This window comes from Myotis nattereri, assembly GCF_964212035.1.
Source record: "Myotis nattereri genome assembly, chromosome: 1".
NCBI classification, from domain to species: domain Eukaryota; kingdom Metazoa; phylum Chordata; class Mammalia; order Chiroptera; family Vespertilionidae; genus Myotis; species Myotis nattereri.
Window position 1 is genome coordinate 198,647,913 of NC_138075.1, and position 15,291 is coordinate 198,663,203.

The following is a 15,291-nucleotide window of genomic DNA, read 5'->3' on the forward strand; positions in this document are numbered from 1 at the left end:
ATATATTTTGATACATATTGGTGTACATTCAGATATATATCTGAAATAGATACATAGTTATATATCAAATATATTTGGTATATATTAAGTGGATATATAAAAATGATATACATCTTTATATAGATATATTTATATTTATAGTATATTGATATATCTATATAGATCTATATCTTGATATTTATATATATCCACTATATCAATATATATCGATTTTTATATATCCATCTTAAACAAAAATAAATACCACATATAACTAATACCTATATTCAAATATATATTAATTTTTATATATTACAGACATAAAGTTCTCACCACATAGCAGACACTCCACAAATGTTAGGCCATGGTACTCTAATCACCAGCCTTTTCACACTTAAGAAGAACCAGCTGATTCCGTTATAATCCACCCATGCTCACGCCTTAAGAATTGGCACTTTCAGGCGCTGGGAAGCCCTCTCAGCCCGCTGGGGACAGAACCAGTAGTGTGAGCCTTTCCCAAGCAGATGCCCACAAACCTTTCATTCATGAAGCGCCTGAGCCCCGGGCTGGGGTAGCAGAGCAGACTGGAAATAACCAGGTCTTTCATGCACTTAAACCCTGAATAGGATTTTTGTTTGTTTTCCCTCCCTCTGGGAAGGCTGCCTTTGACTTTGCAGCAATAAACTTTGTTAAAGGTAGTTTTCAATTTAGAAAATATCGGGGTACCCAGGATTTACCAATGGATACCACAATTGGCCTCTGTAATTTACAAAAGACACCACTCCTGGGGCGTGTGGGCAGGGCAGCGAGGAGGCCCAGTTTTCTGGGACCGGCACCTCCATTTCTGACACTCATCCCCATCAGACCCCCTATTTCAAATATCCTGTCAGGCCATGCATCAGGGTATGTGTCCTGCTTTGGAGCTTTGAAATTATGATCACCAGTTAGAGACAGAGGAGAAAGTAGGACATCCTTTTCTTCTCAAACTTAAAAGAAAATTATTTATAACAAAAACAACATTGGAGCAAGCAACATGACCAGAAATGTTACTGAAAGAAAAATTCACCCCTGAACCAAACATACCAGGAAATCAAAATGCTTTCTTTTTTGATGTGCCCTTCGCCATTCCTAATTTGTGAAATATTTGTGATCATAACATTAAAAAAATCCCAGGCAATGCCAAGGCTGTGTGAGCTCCCAGACCTGCACTCTCCCACCCTCTTGCCTGCCTCTTCTACTCCAATATACAGAAGCAAACCATGGGACGCCTTCTCCTCTGCCCAGCCCACCTGCCGATGGCACAAATGAAACCCCAAACTCTCAATCAATCAATGTTTCAAAGCATCACCCACTGCGTGTTCGATGCTCTTCTAGACACAAAGGAGGGTGGTAAGGAGGGGTGTAGGAAAGAAGTAGAAGGCCTGGCCCTAACTCCCAAGGGGCATTGCCATGGCAACAGGAAGGGGGGTAACAGAGGGGGTGGAAAAAGGGCACAATTACAGTGAGAGGCCAGGGCCCAACTGAAGTTCTTGCCCTGTTCCGTGTGTGCAGGATGCAGCTGCCTTCTTTGTCCTTTGTGAATGAAGCCACTGATTGTAGTTTCTGGGCCAGTTTCCCAAAAGTGTGTCATGAGAAAGAGGCAAGATGTTAATATGCTAAGCAGAAAGAAACAATTCCATGGCCAGATGAGTGGAGACATGAAGGTTACAAAAAAACCAAACAGGTTTCTGTGGGAGATCTCAGAGCGTTTTCTCTAAGGGGCAGTGTGGAATTCAACAAGGGCACTGAGCTCGCTGCATTTCCCAAGCTTGCATGGACACAGAGATGAACATCGTGAGGAATGAGCATCTAAGAAGCGCACTTTGAAAAATGCAGCTCCAGCATAGTCACGCTCATGCCTACCCAGAGATCATGTACCAGATTCTTCCAGATATTTCTGGGTCAGAGAAAGCCTCCCCCTTGCCTTCCTTCCCATGCCTGGAAAATGGCAGAAAAGAAGGAAAATGGGTGGTAGACTGAAGTACTAATGGATAAACAAGCTTTGTGCAGAGAGGCAAGAGGAGAGTGAGAAGGAAAAGAATACAGCAAGTGATATCATTCGCAGAGCACCTTCTCTGCTTCCTTCACTGTACTTGCAAAGGGGTTACTGAGTCACAGGTACTGTTGTAACCAAGATGATGGCAGCCCAAACAGAAGGTTCCACAACACAGATCCCTGGCCATCTTCCTGAGGTGCTATGGAAATCCCAGCCTTTTCCCAGTTCCTTCTCTTTCTGAATGTTCTCTTCACGGTGTCTATGGTAGCCTGGTGAATGACATCACGGGAGCTCCTGCAGCTCAACCTTCTATAACTACTTAGGCTATTCCAGGTCCCTCCTCCTTCCTCTAATGCTCTTCCTGAAATTCCTTGGGTCACTCCATTCTTCTACCCTCCAGTCTAACAGTTCCCAACTTTGGCTGCACATTAGAATCATCTGAAGTTACATTCTCCACTCCTCAGCCCAGACAAATGAAATCAGAATGTCTTGGAGGTGAAACTCAGGCATCAGTCATTTTAACAGCTCCTTGGTGATTCCATTTTGCACACAATGCTAAGAACCACTGACATAGTTCGAGGACAGACTCCTCTCTTTTAGCAAGCCTGGTCTGTGTGGAAGCAGGTTCCTTTCCATCTGAAGCCCAGCCCATCCTTTTTTTGAGCTTAAAGTGTTCTCTCTAGGATACTAAAATTCTAATTTACTGGTGTCTCTCAATTAGGGCCAAAGAATTTTCTGGAACCATCATGCTCTCTGCTCTGGGGATTGAGCTTCACTTCAGTTCCTCTGAGCAGCTCTACAGTCCAATCAATACATCAGGGAGCACAGTTAGCAGGCAAAGCAAAGTGCCCGCTTCCAAAGGCTAATCATTGCCTCTCAGTGATTCTCACCAATTCCCAAGTTCTATTACCAAGCCCAATTTCACCATCTTGGTGCCATTAATCCACATTCCTGCTAGGAGCGACTCCCCCAGACACTCATCTCCCACCATTTGTCTTCTCAGAGAAGCCTGAGTGCAGAACATTAGCTCCCCTGCAAGACCTTAGTCTATGCTTAAAAGGCTGCAGTAAGCTGCCCCCTGGAATCTTGGGAAATGAACAGAAGATGTCACCTTAGCTAAAATTGAAAATAATAGAATCAATATAAAACAGATGAGGTAGCCCTTCTCTTGTCATATAAATAACCTACATTAAGAAATGGGTTTGTAAAGGAAAAAAAGAATGGGTTTGTAAGGCTGGTAAACCCAAATTGGTATAATCCCAACTAAAAGATTAGATGATTAAAGTGTAACTTTAGAACTGGGATGGAATTAATGTAAAAGCAAAAAAATTCTAAAACAATACCCTTTAAGAGCAGAGGACAAGACAATTTGAGGTATAAGAAAAAAATCTTAACATTTCAATTTAGATTCAATTTAATTTAGATAAATAAATCTTAATTTTAATGTACAAATTGATAATGGTACATGTATATAATTTATAAATAGATATATGTGGGGTTAACACTCAAAAGTTTTCTAATCATAGAGGTGTATAATTTTAAAAAGTTTGGATATTACTGTTCTAAGTAATTACAGGGTGGAACAAAAGTAGGTTTACAATTGTGAGTACATGAAACCCAGAGTTTATTGTATTATTCTTTATTAATTACTAGAGGCCTGTTGCATGAAGACTCGTGCAATAAGCCTTCCTTCCCCTGGCTGCCAGCACCGTTTTCCTCCAGCACCCAGGACCCAGGCCTTTGGTCCAGCCACAGTAGAGAAGCCAAGCCTCTTTAGTCTTCAGTCTTCAGTCTTCGCTCTGCACCTGCATATGCAAATTAACCACCATCTTTGTTGAGTTAATTTGCATAGTCACTCTGATTGGCTGGTGGGTGTAACAGAGTAACACTAATTTGCATGTTTCTCTTTTATTAGTGTAGATTATATTATTTTCCATACAAACAATTATAAACCTATTTTTCTCCCACCCTGTATAATAAAAATTTCAGTGTATATAGAAAACAGGTGATCAACTTGAAATGAAGAAGAAATGGTAAAAACAGCAAGAGTTGCCATAGCTGGTTTGGCTCAGTGGATAGAGCATCGGCCTGCAGACTGAAGGGTCCCAGGTTTGATTCCGGTCAAGGGCATGTGCCTTGGTTGCAGGCACATCCCCAGTGGGGGGTGTGCCGGAGTCAGCTGGTCGATGTTTCTCTCTCATTGATGTTTCTGACTCTCTATCTCTCTCCCTTCCTCTCTGTAAAAAATTAATAAAATATATTGAAAAAAAAAACACAGCAAGAGTTGGTCAGTGTTTATCCAGAGCTATATATTGAAAAGCAGGTGTCCTGACCTGAAGAATGCTTATCCAACACATATCAAAGTGTATTCAGCTATTATGGCTTAAATGTTAATTCCTTAAAGCTATCCAGTCCCCATGCCTTCAAAAGGCCTCATGAGGCAACCTTCTGATGTAGATTCTCCTACATGAGATCATGTCTAAATCAACTCCTGATCCCAGGTCTGTTTAGAAACATTGTAAAATCGTAAATTAACTTCCTGACTTCTCAGGCAGGTTGGTGGTCTTGGTTAGGAATTCTAATCAGTTGGGTAAATGTGAGTCATGTCTCCTGAGCCTGATCACCTCTGAAAGAATGTGATATGTCTCTGAAGTTCTGTCCCAGACACCATCTTGACCCACCACTACAAGGACCTCTCCAAGCCACTGGCCTCTCTCTCCAGCATGACCTCAACACATCTAGAACTTAACTTGTCTGAATCACAGAATGACCAGCTCTGCTTAGTCCACCTATGTTTTCAGAAAAGGGAAGTATGTGTCATTGTTAGGTGCCTAGTAGAACTCCACACACTACAGAACACACAAAAGGAAGTATATGGGTAAACAGTTAAAATGTCCTTCACCTGACAAATGGATAAACAAGATGTGGCATGTCAATACAATGGAATATTATTTGATCATAAAAAGAAATGAAATTCTAATACATGCTACAAAATGGATGAACCTAGAAAACATTATGACAAGTGAAAAAAGCCAGTCACAAAAGACCACATATTATAAGATCCCATAAATATAAAATATCCAGAACAGGGAAATCTATTGAGACAGAAAGGGAATCAGTGGTATCCAGGGATGAGGAAGAAAGGTCCTGGGGAAGAAGAAGGATGATAGCTGAAGCATATGGGGCTTCTTTTTGGGGTGATGAAAAATGTTCTAAAATTAACTATGTTGATGGCTGCACATAACTGTGAATATACTGATAACCATTGAATTGTACACTCTTTAAAAAAAAATGAATTAATCGTATGAGGAGTTTATCAACAATTCCTGTGAGTCTCCTCATTGGGACCCCACCCACTGGTCACTGTTTTGCTCCCTTCAATTACTCTCTATGTACAAAGGAGGAAATCTGAAAGCTCATGAGACTCAGAGTTCTCATAGATGTCCACAGAAGTTATCTGCTGAAGCTGACAACCCATACCTCCATTCATGATAGAGAAGGGAGTTTGAGCAGAGGAATCCTGATCACTACCTCACACCTCTCTGTAGTTCCTATAACCTCAATATGACCAATATTTTACAATCAGGAGAAAGTCAGAAAAATCTCAGCAAAGCTGATAATCTGGATTTTCAAAATATCTATCCAATGTGCATAAGAAGATTTACAATTATAGAATTTCAAACCTGGAATATCTCACAAAATTTAAAGATTTAATTTTTGTTGTATAGACAATGGATATTTGATGAGCTCCCTTCCCACAGAATAAGGGGTAGAAGTTTTCTTTGTCCTCTCACCCCCAAAACTACCGTGTTCATTGCCCACCGTCCCCCGGGCTCCTTGGCCTTTGTCTTGCTCTCTTCTCTCCTTTCCTCCAAATTCCTCCACTTAGTTTAGAAAGTTTGCAGTTACCTTCCTGTGTGGAGGAAATTGAATTTGTTACAGCCTACATTCTTCTTTAGTTTATATATATATATAAAAAAAAATTATGCTCAGTCCTCCAAGCTCTGTTATTGAATATTTAAAGAAAAGCTTTTGGAATTTGGAAAGATGTGGATTTGGGGGGTTTTTCTCTAAAGTGCCTGGCTCTTACAGTTCACTGTGTGGTTTTCCCAACTACTATTGATGAAACAAGTGTTGAGAGTCCATTTGGGCTGTCAAAATCTCAACTTTGACTCCTTCCTTCTCTTTACATTCCAACTGTAAAAATCCAGACTCTCCGTGAGGGAGCTGTGTGTCTGGTTGAATATTTGAATATATGAGAAGGAAGGGAGATTAAAGGCGTTTTCCCTCCCTGTCTTAGGGCCCTTCCTCTAAGGAAAGGCAATGTATTTGTTTACTCTACCATGTAACAAACTACCACATATTCCGTGGCTTAAAATAACACAAATGTATTATCTTACAATTTTTGTGTGTTAGCTGCGTTCTCAGCTCTGCCCCTCATGAGGTAGAAGCCAAGGCTGACTGTATTTCTAACTGGATGATCAACTAGGAAAAGATCTGCTTCTTATTGTTAACAGAACTCTCCCCTTGCAGTTGTAGAACTGGGTACCATTGTCTTGCTAACTGTCACACAGATGACTCTCAGCAACTCAAGGCTGCCCTCAGCTCTTTTCCTTGTGTCCCCTCCACAGGCTCAGGCTCCAGTCTCTGACTTCTCTGACTGACCTCCGGACCTGATTGAAGGGCTCCTGTGATTAAGTCTGGCTCACTTGGGTAATCTCCCTTCTCTTGTTTTTAAAATTAATTTTCAATTACATTTGTCATATAAGTTTCAGATGTATAACATATCAATTAGATATTTACAGAACTTGTGAAGTGATCGCCCTGATAAGTCTAGTAGCCATCCAACGCCATGCCTCGTTATTACAATAGGCATTCTCCCTCTCTTAAGGTCTACTGATCTGCAAAACCCGTCTCCAGCAGCACCTGGATTCGTGTTTCATTTAATACCAAGGAAAGGTGTGAGTACACAAGGGCTGGGACTCCTAGGATCATCTTAGAGTTCTGCCTACCACAGGCAGTCATCAACAGTCAGATGTGAATGAAGGAGACTGGAAATGCCTGGGCTGGTACACACTTCCCCTGGCATCCTGGGGGGGAGGCGGGGAAGATCCCACCTGGTGCTGCCACTTGTAAAATGGCAAGTGCAGTGATAGATGCGGTAGAGGTGGATAATCAAATGAGTCGGAGGCCGCACTGCCCATTCCCTGAGTCCTCCTCATGGGGAGCCGGAGACTCAGAAGTGCCCAAGCCTGAAGAGAGGTTCTGAGGGCAAAGCTAACCGGATGGAGTAGGTAAGACTCTAAGATCAAAGGTGTTAAACAAGAGCCAGAGGCTCCAGCCATGGGTCCCAGTCTCTGAAGCTACCCCGTCCTCCTTGACCAGTCTCCAAAGCAACCCTACGGGAGGCAGATAGGATCCAGAGAATTCCACAGGGATTTGAAGACCAGGGTTTCTTGTCACTGCTGAGTCAGGTGAGCAAACCTTTCCTCCATTCACAAGGGTCTTTGTGGAGAAGAGATGAGAGCAGGGGGAAGCCTGAACAATGATCCCAAAGAGACTGAGGGGCATTCTGGGCTCATGACCTTCAGTTTTAAAACTGGAAACTCCTGGCTAACCAAGATAGTTGACACCTAGCCTGAAGAGATGACGGTTTACGTCATTAAAGTGAACTAGGGTTTAAATTAAGTAGCACTACACACACACACACACACACACACACACACACATACACACCTCACCTCAGAGAGATCCCGTTAGTACAGAGAAATGCCAGCTGCATTCCCTTTGCTCACACAGTTGCAGTGCCAGTAAGTCTCCAATCCTACTTGACCATTTTTCTAAGAACTTTTGATCAGATTCCATGGCTTCATGCTCCGACCAGCCCTGTCATATTGACAGGAGAGCTGATGGGGACCATATAAAAGATGAGGCTAAGAGGCTGGCCAAAAAGCACATGACTAATGAGTGTATTGCAAGACCAGCCTTGGACCAGATTTTTTAACCCCTGGTGTTCAGCATATGACTATTCTTCTGAATCTAAGAATTTGCTACCTATACTTACCTTTTTTATTTTTCTTAATTTCACTAGTAAATTAAATGCTAAGTACTCATCAGTGTCCATTACTATTCACTGAGTGTCCCTGGGCTGCATGGTCATGTTAAAACTGCAGGCATGGTCACAGCTGAACAACAGCCGCCTGCACTGGGTCTCCCCTATCTTCCTTTTGTGGATGACAACAGAAAAAAGCCAGAACAAAGAGCAGGTTGGGCCAGAGCACTAGCTCTGTGTGATGCTTCCCCCTTGTGGCCAACTTGCTGCTTTGGACAGGAAGTAAAGAATTCTCAAAGGTCTTCCTTGCTTAAGGACTACCCATCTATTCAGGTAAAAAGCCTGGGCCTGGGTCTGAATGGACTCCCCCAGACCCCTGGCCAAAGATTTCACATGAAGTCCTTACCCTGTGGATAAGTGAGGTGGAGGTTTGCCCTCAAGAAATCTGGGTGTCCAAAGATTAAAGACGACAAAATGAATCTTTGACTTCTAAATTGCAGCTGGGAACGTTATCATTGTTCATGGGCTCTCTAAGACGCTGCAGTGCCTGGCTGCCAACAAATGCTCAGTCTTGAGGATGCCAGTAGGTTGTAAGCAATAGCTGATGTCAAAGGATGGCTGGTGGGGAGGAGAGTTAGGTGGTGGTTAACCACCCCATCATCTTATCAGAGCTGCTCTGAAGCCCTCCTTGGTGTTCTTATTCTTTCATTATATACAGTCCTTCAATTTTATATAAACTTGAATCAAAGCACTTTTAGAAATTGCTTTTGTTATTTATCTTGGCAAGCAAAGAGAGCTTTAAGAGTAGTCCCCTAGGACCCTCTGCCAGCTCCCTTGCCATCTCTAAGTCCCTCTTGTTCATCATCCTAAGGCCATCATAGGCTATAAGCTCATAAGGACCACAACCTCACTCATCTGTGTTGACCCAATTTAGGAGCCATGGAGATGTGAATAGGGGACAGGTTTCACTTGGTATATGAAGCCTTGTTTGATCCAGGTTTCAACAAGAGCAGAACTAGGCTAAGGTGGCAGAGAGTCTGAGGGTAGAAAAATGGGCAGAAAAAAATGGTGGAGGGAGAGGCAGAGGAACTGGCAGCAGACAAATTCCTGGGTTGCATTTCCACAATGAGAAGCTCCAAGAAGGCAGCATTATGCTAGCTATTGGGTTAAAAATGTTTCAACTGAACTTGTCTCACACGGGGTTTATATTTGTTGGTCCAGTGTAAGGAGGTGGGGGTGCAGAATAGGGTTAGAGCTGAGATGGCAAAAACATTCTTTTTTGTGTCCTTGATAGAAAACTCACTTTCCACTCTGCTCATTTTTTCAAGACAAGGTCAGATGTCTACATTTGAAATGCCCTATCTTTTTACTGACAGCTTTGATCAAAACTCTTATGAAGTAACTTTTGGGGTAGTTATTTTACTAAGTCTTTCCCCACCATTGAACCACAAATGAAGACATGGATGTGAACAAATGTTTTAAGTTAATGGTAAATGAATGAAGGATTGAGTATATGAATAGGCGCTGAGCTCTGTGCCAGGCAGAGAGGATACAGAAAGAAAACAGACAGAGGGGGGCTTCCTTCAAGGACTTATAAATGAACAAATAATTTCAAGGCTGGTGAACACTTCAAAGGACAAATACAGTGAGCTATGGGCACCGACAGGAATCTGGCATGGTTTGTATGGGATGCATGGAACTGATACCTCAAAGAATGCATGAAGAGTCACTCAGTGAAGAGATGGGATCCAAGGAAAGAGCTTTCCTGGCAGCAAGAACTGCATGTGCCAAGGCCTGAAATGAAAAAGAACGTAGTGCATTAGCGAGACCACTGTGGCTGGGCCAGAGTGAAAGGAGGAGCAATCACTCGGGGCCTTTTAGCCTTGTTATAGAGCTGGACTTTTCTCTAAGGGCAGTAAGAAGCCATTGGTTAACAGTGGTTCTCAACCTTCCTAATGCTGCGACCCTTTAATACAGTTCCTCATGTTGTGGTGACCCCAATTTCATTGTTACAACTTGAACATAACTAAAGCATAGTGATTAATCACAAAAACAACATGTAATTATATATGTGTTTTCCGATGGTCTTAGGCGACCCCTGTGAAAGGGTCGTTCGACCCCCAAAGGGGTCTCAACCCACAGGTTGAGAACCGCTGGGTTAGTAGAAAGCTATGGAGTGCCCTAATCTGGTTTCTATTTTTTAAAATAATAATTTCTCTGGCTGCTGTGTGAAGCGTATGTTGGAAGGAGGTAAAAATGGAGAAAGCTGTCTAGGTGAGAGGTGGTGATACAAAGAGCCAGGAGAAGGAGTCAGGGAATACCCAGGTCTGGGGCTTAAGCAGCTGGAGCGTGGACACTAAAAGGGGAGCAGGTCTCTGAGCTCACGGGGGGTGGGGGGGAGGGCTCTTGAATTTGATGCCCTATGTATCCTCCACGAGGAGCTATCAACTCAGTAATTGGCTCTGTGAGTCTGGAGCCCAGGAGAGAGGACAGCACTGACCATAGAGAGCATGTAGTTGGTAAATGAAGCCAGATGCATTCAAGATAAGAGAGGCAGAGGGACTCCACCTTGCAGCCACAGAGTAGATGGGCATTCCCTGTGTGGCAGCTCCTCTTGCGTTTTGTTTTTGAATCTCTGTATTCTCCTGGACATCGGACTATTGAATTCTCATATATGGTAGAAGCATCCTCTCTTCTGCCTTAATGACAGACTCCTATATTGTTAAGAGTCTCAGCGTGTCCAGCTAAAAAAAACTCTATTTCCCAGCATTCTTTGTAGATAGGAATGCTAATGGGATACAAATGGAAGTTGTTGACTGAGACATCTAAAAAAAAACCATCCTAAAGGGGCTGACTCGGCAAGGCATCATGTGCCTTTCCTTTTCTTTTCTTTTCTTTTCTTTTCTTTCTTTCCTTTCCTTTCCTTTCCTTTCCTTTCCTTTTCTTTTCTTTTCTTTTCTTTTCTATTTCAAAAGACAACTTTATCCAGATAGGAACCTCTCAAACAACACAAGAAAAATTAGGCAGCAATTATTAAAATACACTCTTAGCCAGATGACATCAGAATGACATCAACAGGGAGCACACGGGCACAGGGCCTCCGCCAGCCACCCCGCTCTTCCCAAATCTACCCACGCCCAGGTCCTCCCTGTCATCCATGACCCAACTGTCTTACATGGGGTCACAGCCACCTCAAGCGCCATGAATAGGATGGGCCTGTGCCCCAAGGTGGGGTCCAGCAGGAGGAGTCACATGGGCAGGCAGCTACCGTAGGGAGGCCAGCAGTGCCCAGTGAAAAGGACAGCCTGCAGGTGAACCTGTTGGGGCAGGTACTGAGAAGCTACACGGATCCCATTCTCTGGCCCAAGTGAGATTTGGGGCTGCTGGCACTTCCTGCTGGGTGAGTGGGACCTTTGGGCTAGGGCTGGGCAAGAACCAGCACGCTCAAGGAAGGACCCCCAGGTGAGACCACACTGGTTGACACCACCCCAGCAAGGGCACCTTGTCTGCAGGTGGCACGCAGAGCAAGGAGGCAGTGTGGACAGGGCAGCACGACCCAAGACCGGGCAGGCCGAGGGGCCAGGACCTACTGGGCCATCGCCTGGGCTGCTGTGCGGCCTGGTTTCCTGCTGCTGAGGGTCAGGAGGGTTGGGAGGGCTAAGGGTCAGGATGGATCGGGGGCTGCCACACTCAGAAAAGTGGGGTGCTGGTCCTTGGTTGGCTGGCACCTGCTCTTGATGCCCAATAACAGTGGCCACAGGAAGGCCACTTGCTAAGACACACAGGCCCAGGTGGTTGCCAAAACAGTTTTGCTGCCAGAGCCACGTGCCTGAGATCCAAGTTCAAGGCCAAACTGCAGGTCAGGCAGGTGCCCTGCCCCCTCCAACACCTCCAAGGCATCTTAGTGGAAGTCAGTCTCAGCAGAAATGCAAAGAGATTCTTGCGAATCTCAGGGGCTGTCTCCTCATGGCCCTGCTTGCCCCCTACCCCCGTGACCCTGGGCAGCTTTCCCAGGATAATCCAGTGTGCGCTCTGCCACCCCTAGGCCTGTGGATTGAGAACCCCCTCATGGAAGCGTTAACACAGTTAATGTACAAGTAAAACCCAAAGGCTGCTGAGGACCAACACAGAGCTGGCTCTAACCTGGGGTGTCTCAGGTTAGACAAGAGCCCGTTGGCATCTGCAGGAGTCATGGAGTGTTTACTGTTTCATTCAGCCCCAAAATACCTCTGAGGGCCTCAAATTATCTTTTCAAAAATGACCAGAAACATGAATTTGAACATTCCCCACCCCAGGTCCCTTCCGCTGCCTCGGTGCTTCCAGGAGCAACAGTGAACGGTGACCGTGCTCTGGTCTTGCCGTGGCCCAGGCGTCTCTGGAAGCCACGGTTCTGATGGAATGACTGGGACTGCAGCCTGGGGGCCTCTGCAGACTACGGTCACATGACTGCACAGCACGAACTTTGCTTCCAGGCTGTTTTGTAGAAGGCTTTAGAGCAGTGGTTCTCAACACTCTGGCCCTTTAAATACAGTTCCTCATGTTGTGACTCAATCATAAAATTATTTTCGTTGCTACTTCACACCTGTAATGTTGCTACTGTTATGAATCGTAATGTAAATATCTGATATGCAGGATGGTCTTAGGTTACCCCTGTGAAAGGGTCGTTCAACCGCCAAAGGGGTCACGACCCACAGGTTGAGAACCGCTGCTTTAGTGTGAATTCCCAGCACTTCGGATTTGGACACCAAGTCATATATCTACCCTCCTCCTCCTAACAGGGACTCCATAGGGTTGTGCAGAACAATCTTGGCCTCATCAAGTTCTGCCTGCACTTTACTCACGGGGTCAGCTTCTCGGGGATTCTGGTAGGTACTAAGGAAGTCATTCAGGGCTGTGTAGTGGATGGTAGCAGGGGATCCGACTGCTTGGAGGAATGGTCCAGCACCTTCTCCAGCAAGGTGAAAGCCACCCGGGACGGGTTCTCGCTGTCAGCAATGACCACTCCTGCAAGACTGTCGTTCTGCACGTAGGCGTGGCACAGACATTCTTGTTCCTTGACGGAAGCTCTGCTGCCTTTGGCAGAGAGCTCCACAATCAGCTGGCCGGTGAAGGTCATGAATTCCTGAACACTGGTCCTCTGGAAGAAGCTGAGGGACGCCACGTCGTAGGCAGCCCTGAGCGGCACCGCCTTGGGGTCACCTTTGCAGAGGGTGCTCAGGCTGAACCACTTCATGGCACCACCCAGGCCGCCCACCCACCCGCCTGCAGACCGGCGAGCAGTGCGGCCGCTGCCCCTCAAGACCTCCGGCTGCTGATGGTCCGACACCGCCTGCTTTTCTATCGTTTTTCATTTTCTCCTTGGAACTTGGGCCTGACAGCTTGGGCTCCAGAGGCCATCTTAGGCCACGAGGTAATCTTGAACATAGAGACAAGATAGTTTCTGGGTCTCTGTTGATTGTGGAGCTACTGCCCAGGTAACTTGTTGGCTTCTTTAAAGTGAAATAAAAATGAACCTCAATATTGTGTAAGCTACTGGCATTTGGATTTTGTGGTTTATGCTGTCAAACTTAATCTAACTGATAGATCATTTGTGTGATAATCAGACATGACAGTGAATCCATGAAAGAGACTGTAGGGGTGCACAGAATGAAGAAAGCAAGTTAGGCTGATGCATAAAGGAGCAAAATATTCTTTCATATCAGGGAAAATGTCCTTGTTTCTTGCAATGGCTTGAACTAGCAGTGCAACAGCCAAAGTACATCATCTCGAGTGCCTCCCCTTGGGAATCTATTAGCAATTGAGCATCTTTGAATCACAAGGGAATGTTAATCTCATGTACAAAAATAGTGCTCATTGTGATTAAGATCTAACAACTGTAATTGAATAATTACAAAGTTTAAAATAGTTCAGGCAATTAAGAAAGCACAAGTGTCTCAGCTACATGAGGTGCACAAAGTTCCCAGAAAAATAATTAAATCCTATATAATAAAAGCCTAATATGCTAACTGACCCGTCATCTGGTTGTCCGTTCAACTAATCCAGTGGTTGGCAAACCGCAGCTCGCAAGCCACATGCGGCAGTTTGGCCCCTTGAGTGTGGCTCTTCCACAAAATACCGGCTCTTCCACAAAATACCAACTTCTGCGCATGGGCCACAAAGTTTCAATCGCACTGTATGTGCATGCCCGCACGTGGTATTTTGTGGAAGAGCCACACTCAAGGGGCCAAAGAGCCGCATGTGGCTCATGAGCAGCGGTTTGCCAGCCATGGAACTAATCAAAGCGTAATATGCTAATGATATGCTAAGGGTGCTCAATCACTCGCTATAGTGTGCACTGACCACTAGGGGGCAGACAGTCAACCAGTCGACCAGTTGCTATGATGTGCACTGACCACCAGGAGGCAGACACTCAGACCGGTAGGTTAGCTTGCTGCTGGGGTCCAGCCAATCAGGACTGAGTGAGATGGGCTGGACACACCCTGGAGCCCTCCTCCTGTCCCTTCCTGGCTGGCTAACCTCCTGCATCCCTCCCCAGCCCCGATCGTGCACCGGTGGGGTCCCTTGGCCTGACCTGCTCCCTCTCGCAATCTGGGACCCCCAGGGAATGTCAGAGAGCTGGTTTCAGCCCGATCCCACAGGCCAGGCCGAGGGACCCCAATGGTGCACGAATTCATGCACTGGGCCTCTAATATATTTATATATATATCATGTTATTCTCAGCTGCCACTAATTCTAGAATTCTGTCTTCAGGTTGCCCGACCAAGGGCATAAATGAGGGCTGAGACCTAGCCCGAGTTTAGCTCCCAGACACTACCCCAAATCAGGCCAGGTCAGCCTGGAAGCAGTGGCATGTTTTACAATTTGTTCACCTACAAGAGGCATCCTTTAGCACTTGACACAGAGATGCTTGATCTGCTAGCTGGTTCCCTGGTGGGGCAAACCTTATTCCTTTCTTTTGAAAACCATATTTATTTAGATTGCGTTCAAGAAGTTGAGGAATAAGAAAGCATATTCGGAGTCCCTCCAAAGAGCAGAGAAGACAGATGAAGCACTTTGAGGGACTGGTATACAGAAAATTGCTACAAGCCGACAAATGTGGGTAACCCACAGCAGAGCCATAGCCACTAAGCAACTATAACCCCAAATGGAAGAAAACACCTTACTTCCTACCAAAACTAAGAAAATGATGTGATCAAAAGGAGAAATGTTAAGTTTCTTTAGTCAC

At 45.0% G+C, this 15,291-nt stretch overlaps 1 pseudogene across 1 annotated transcript; it reads right to left on the bottom strand.

Moving 5' to 3' along the window:
• Positions 1-12,504: 12,504 nt before the first annotated feature.
• LOC308530197 (synaptobrevin homolog YKT6-like) lies at positions 12,505-13,299 on the bottom strand (annotated as a pseudogene). Its single transcript has 2 exons — positions 12,797-13,299; positions 12,505-12,576 (listed from the first exon to the last, which is right to left on the bottom strand). The product of its transcript is annotated as a synaptobrevin homolog YKT6-like (transcript).
• Positions 13,300-15,291: the final 1,992 nt, after the last annotated feature.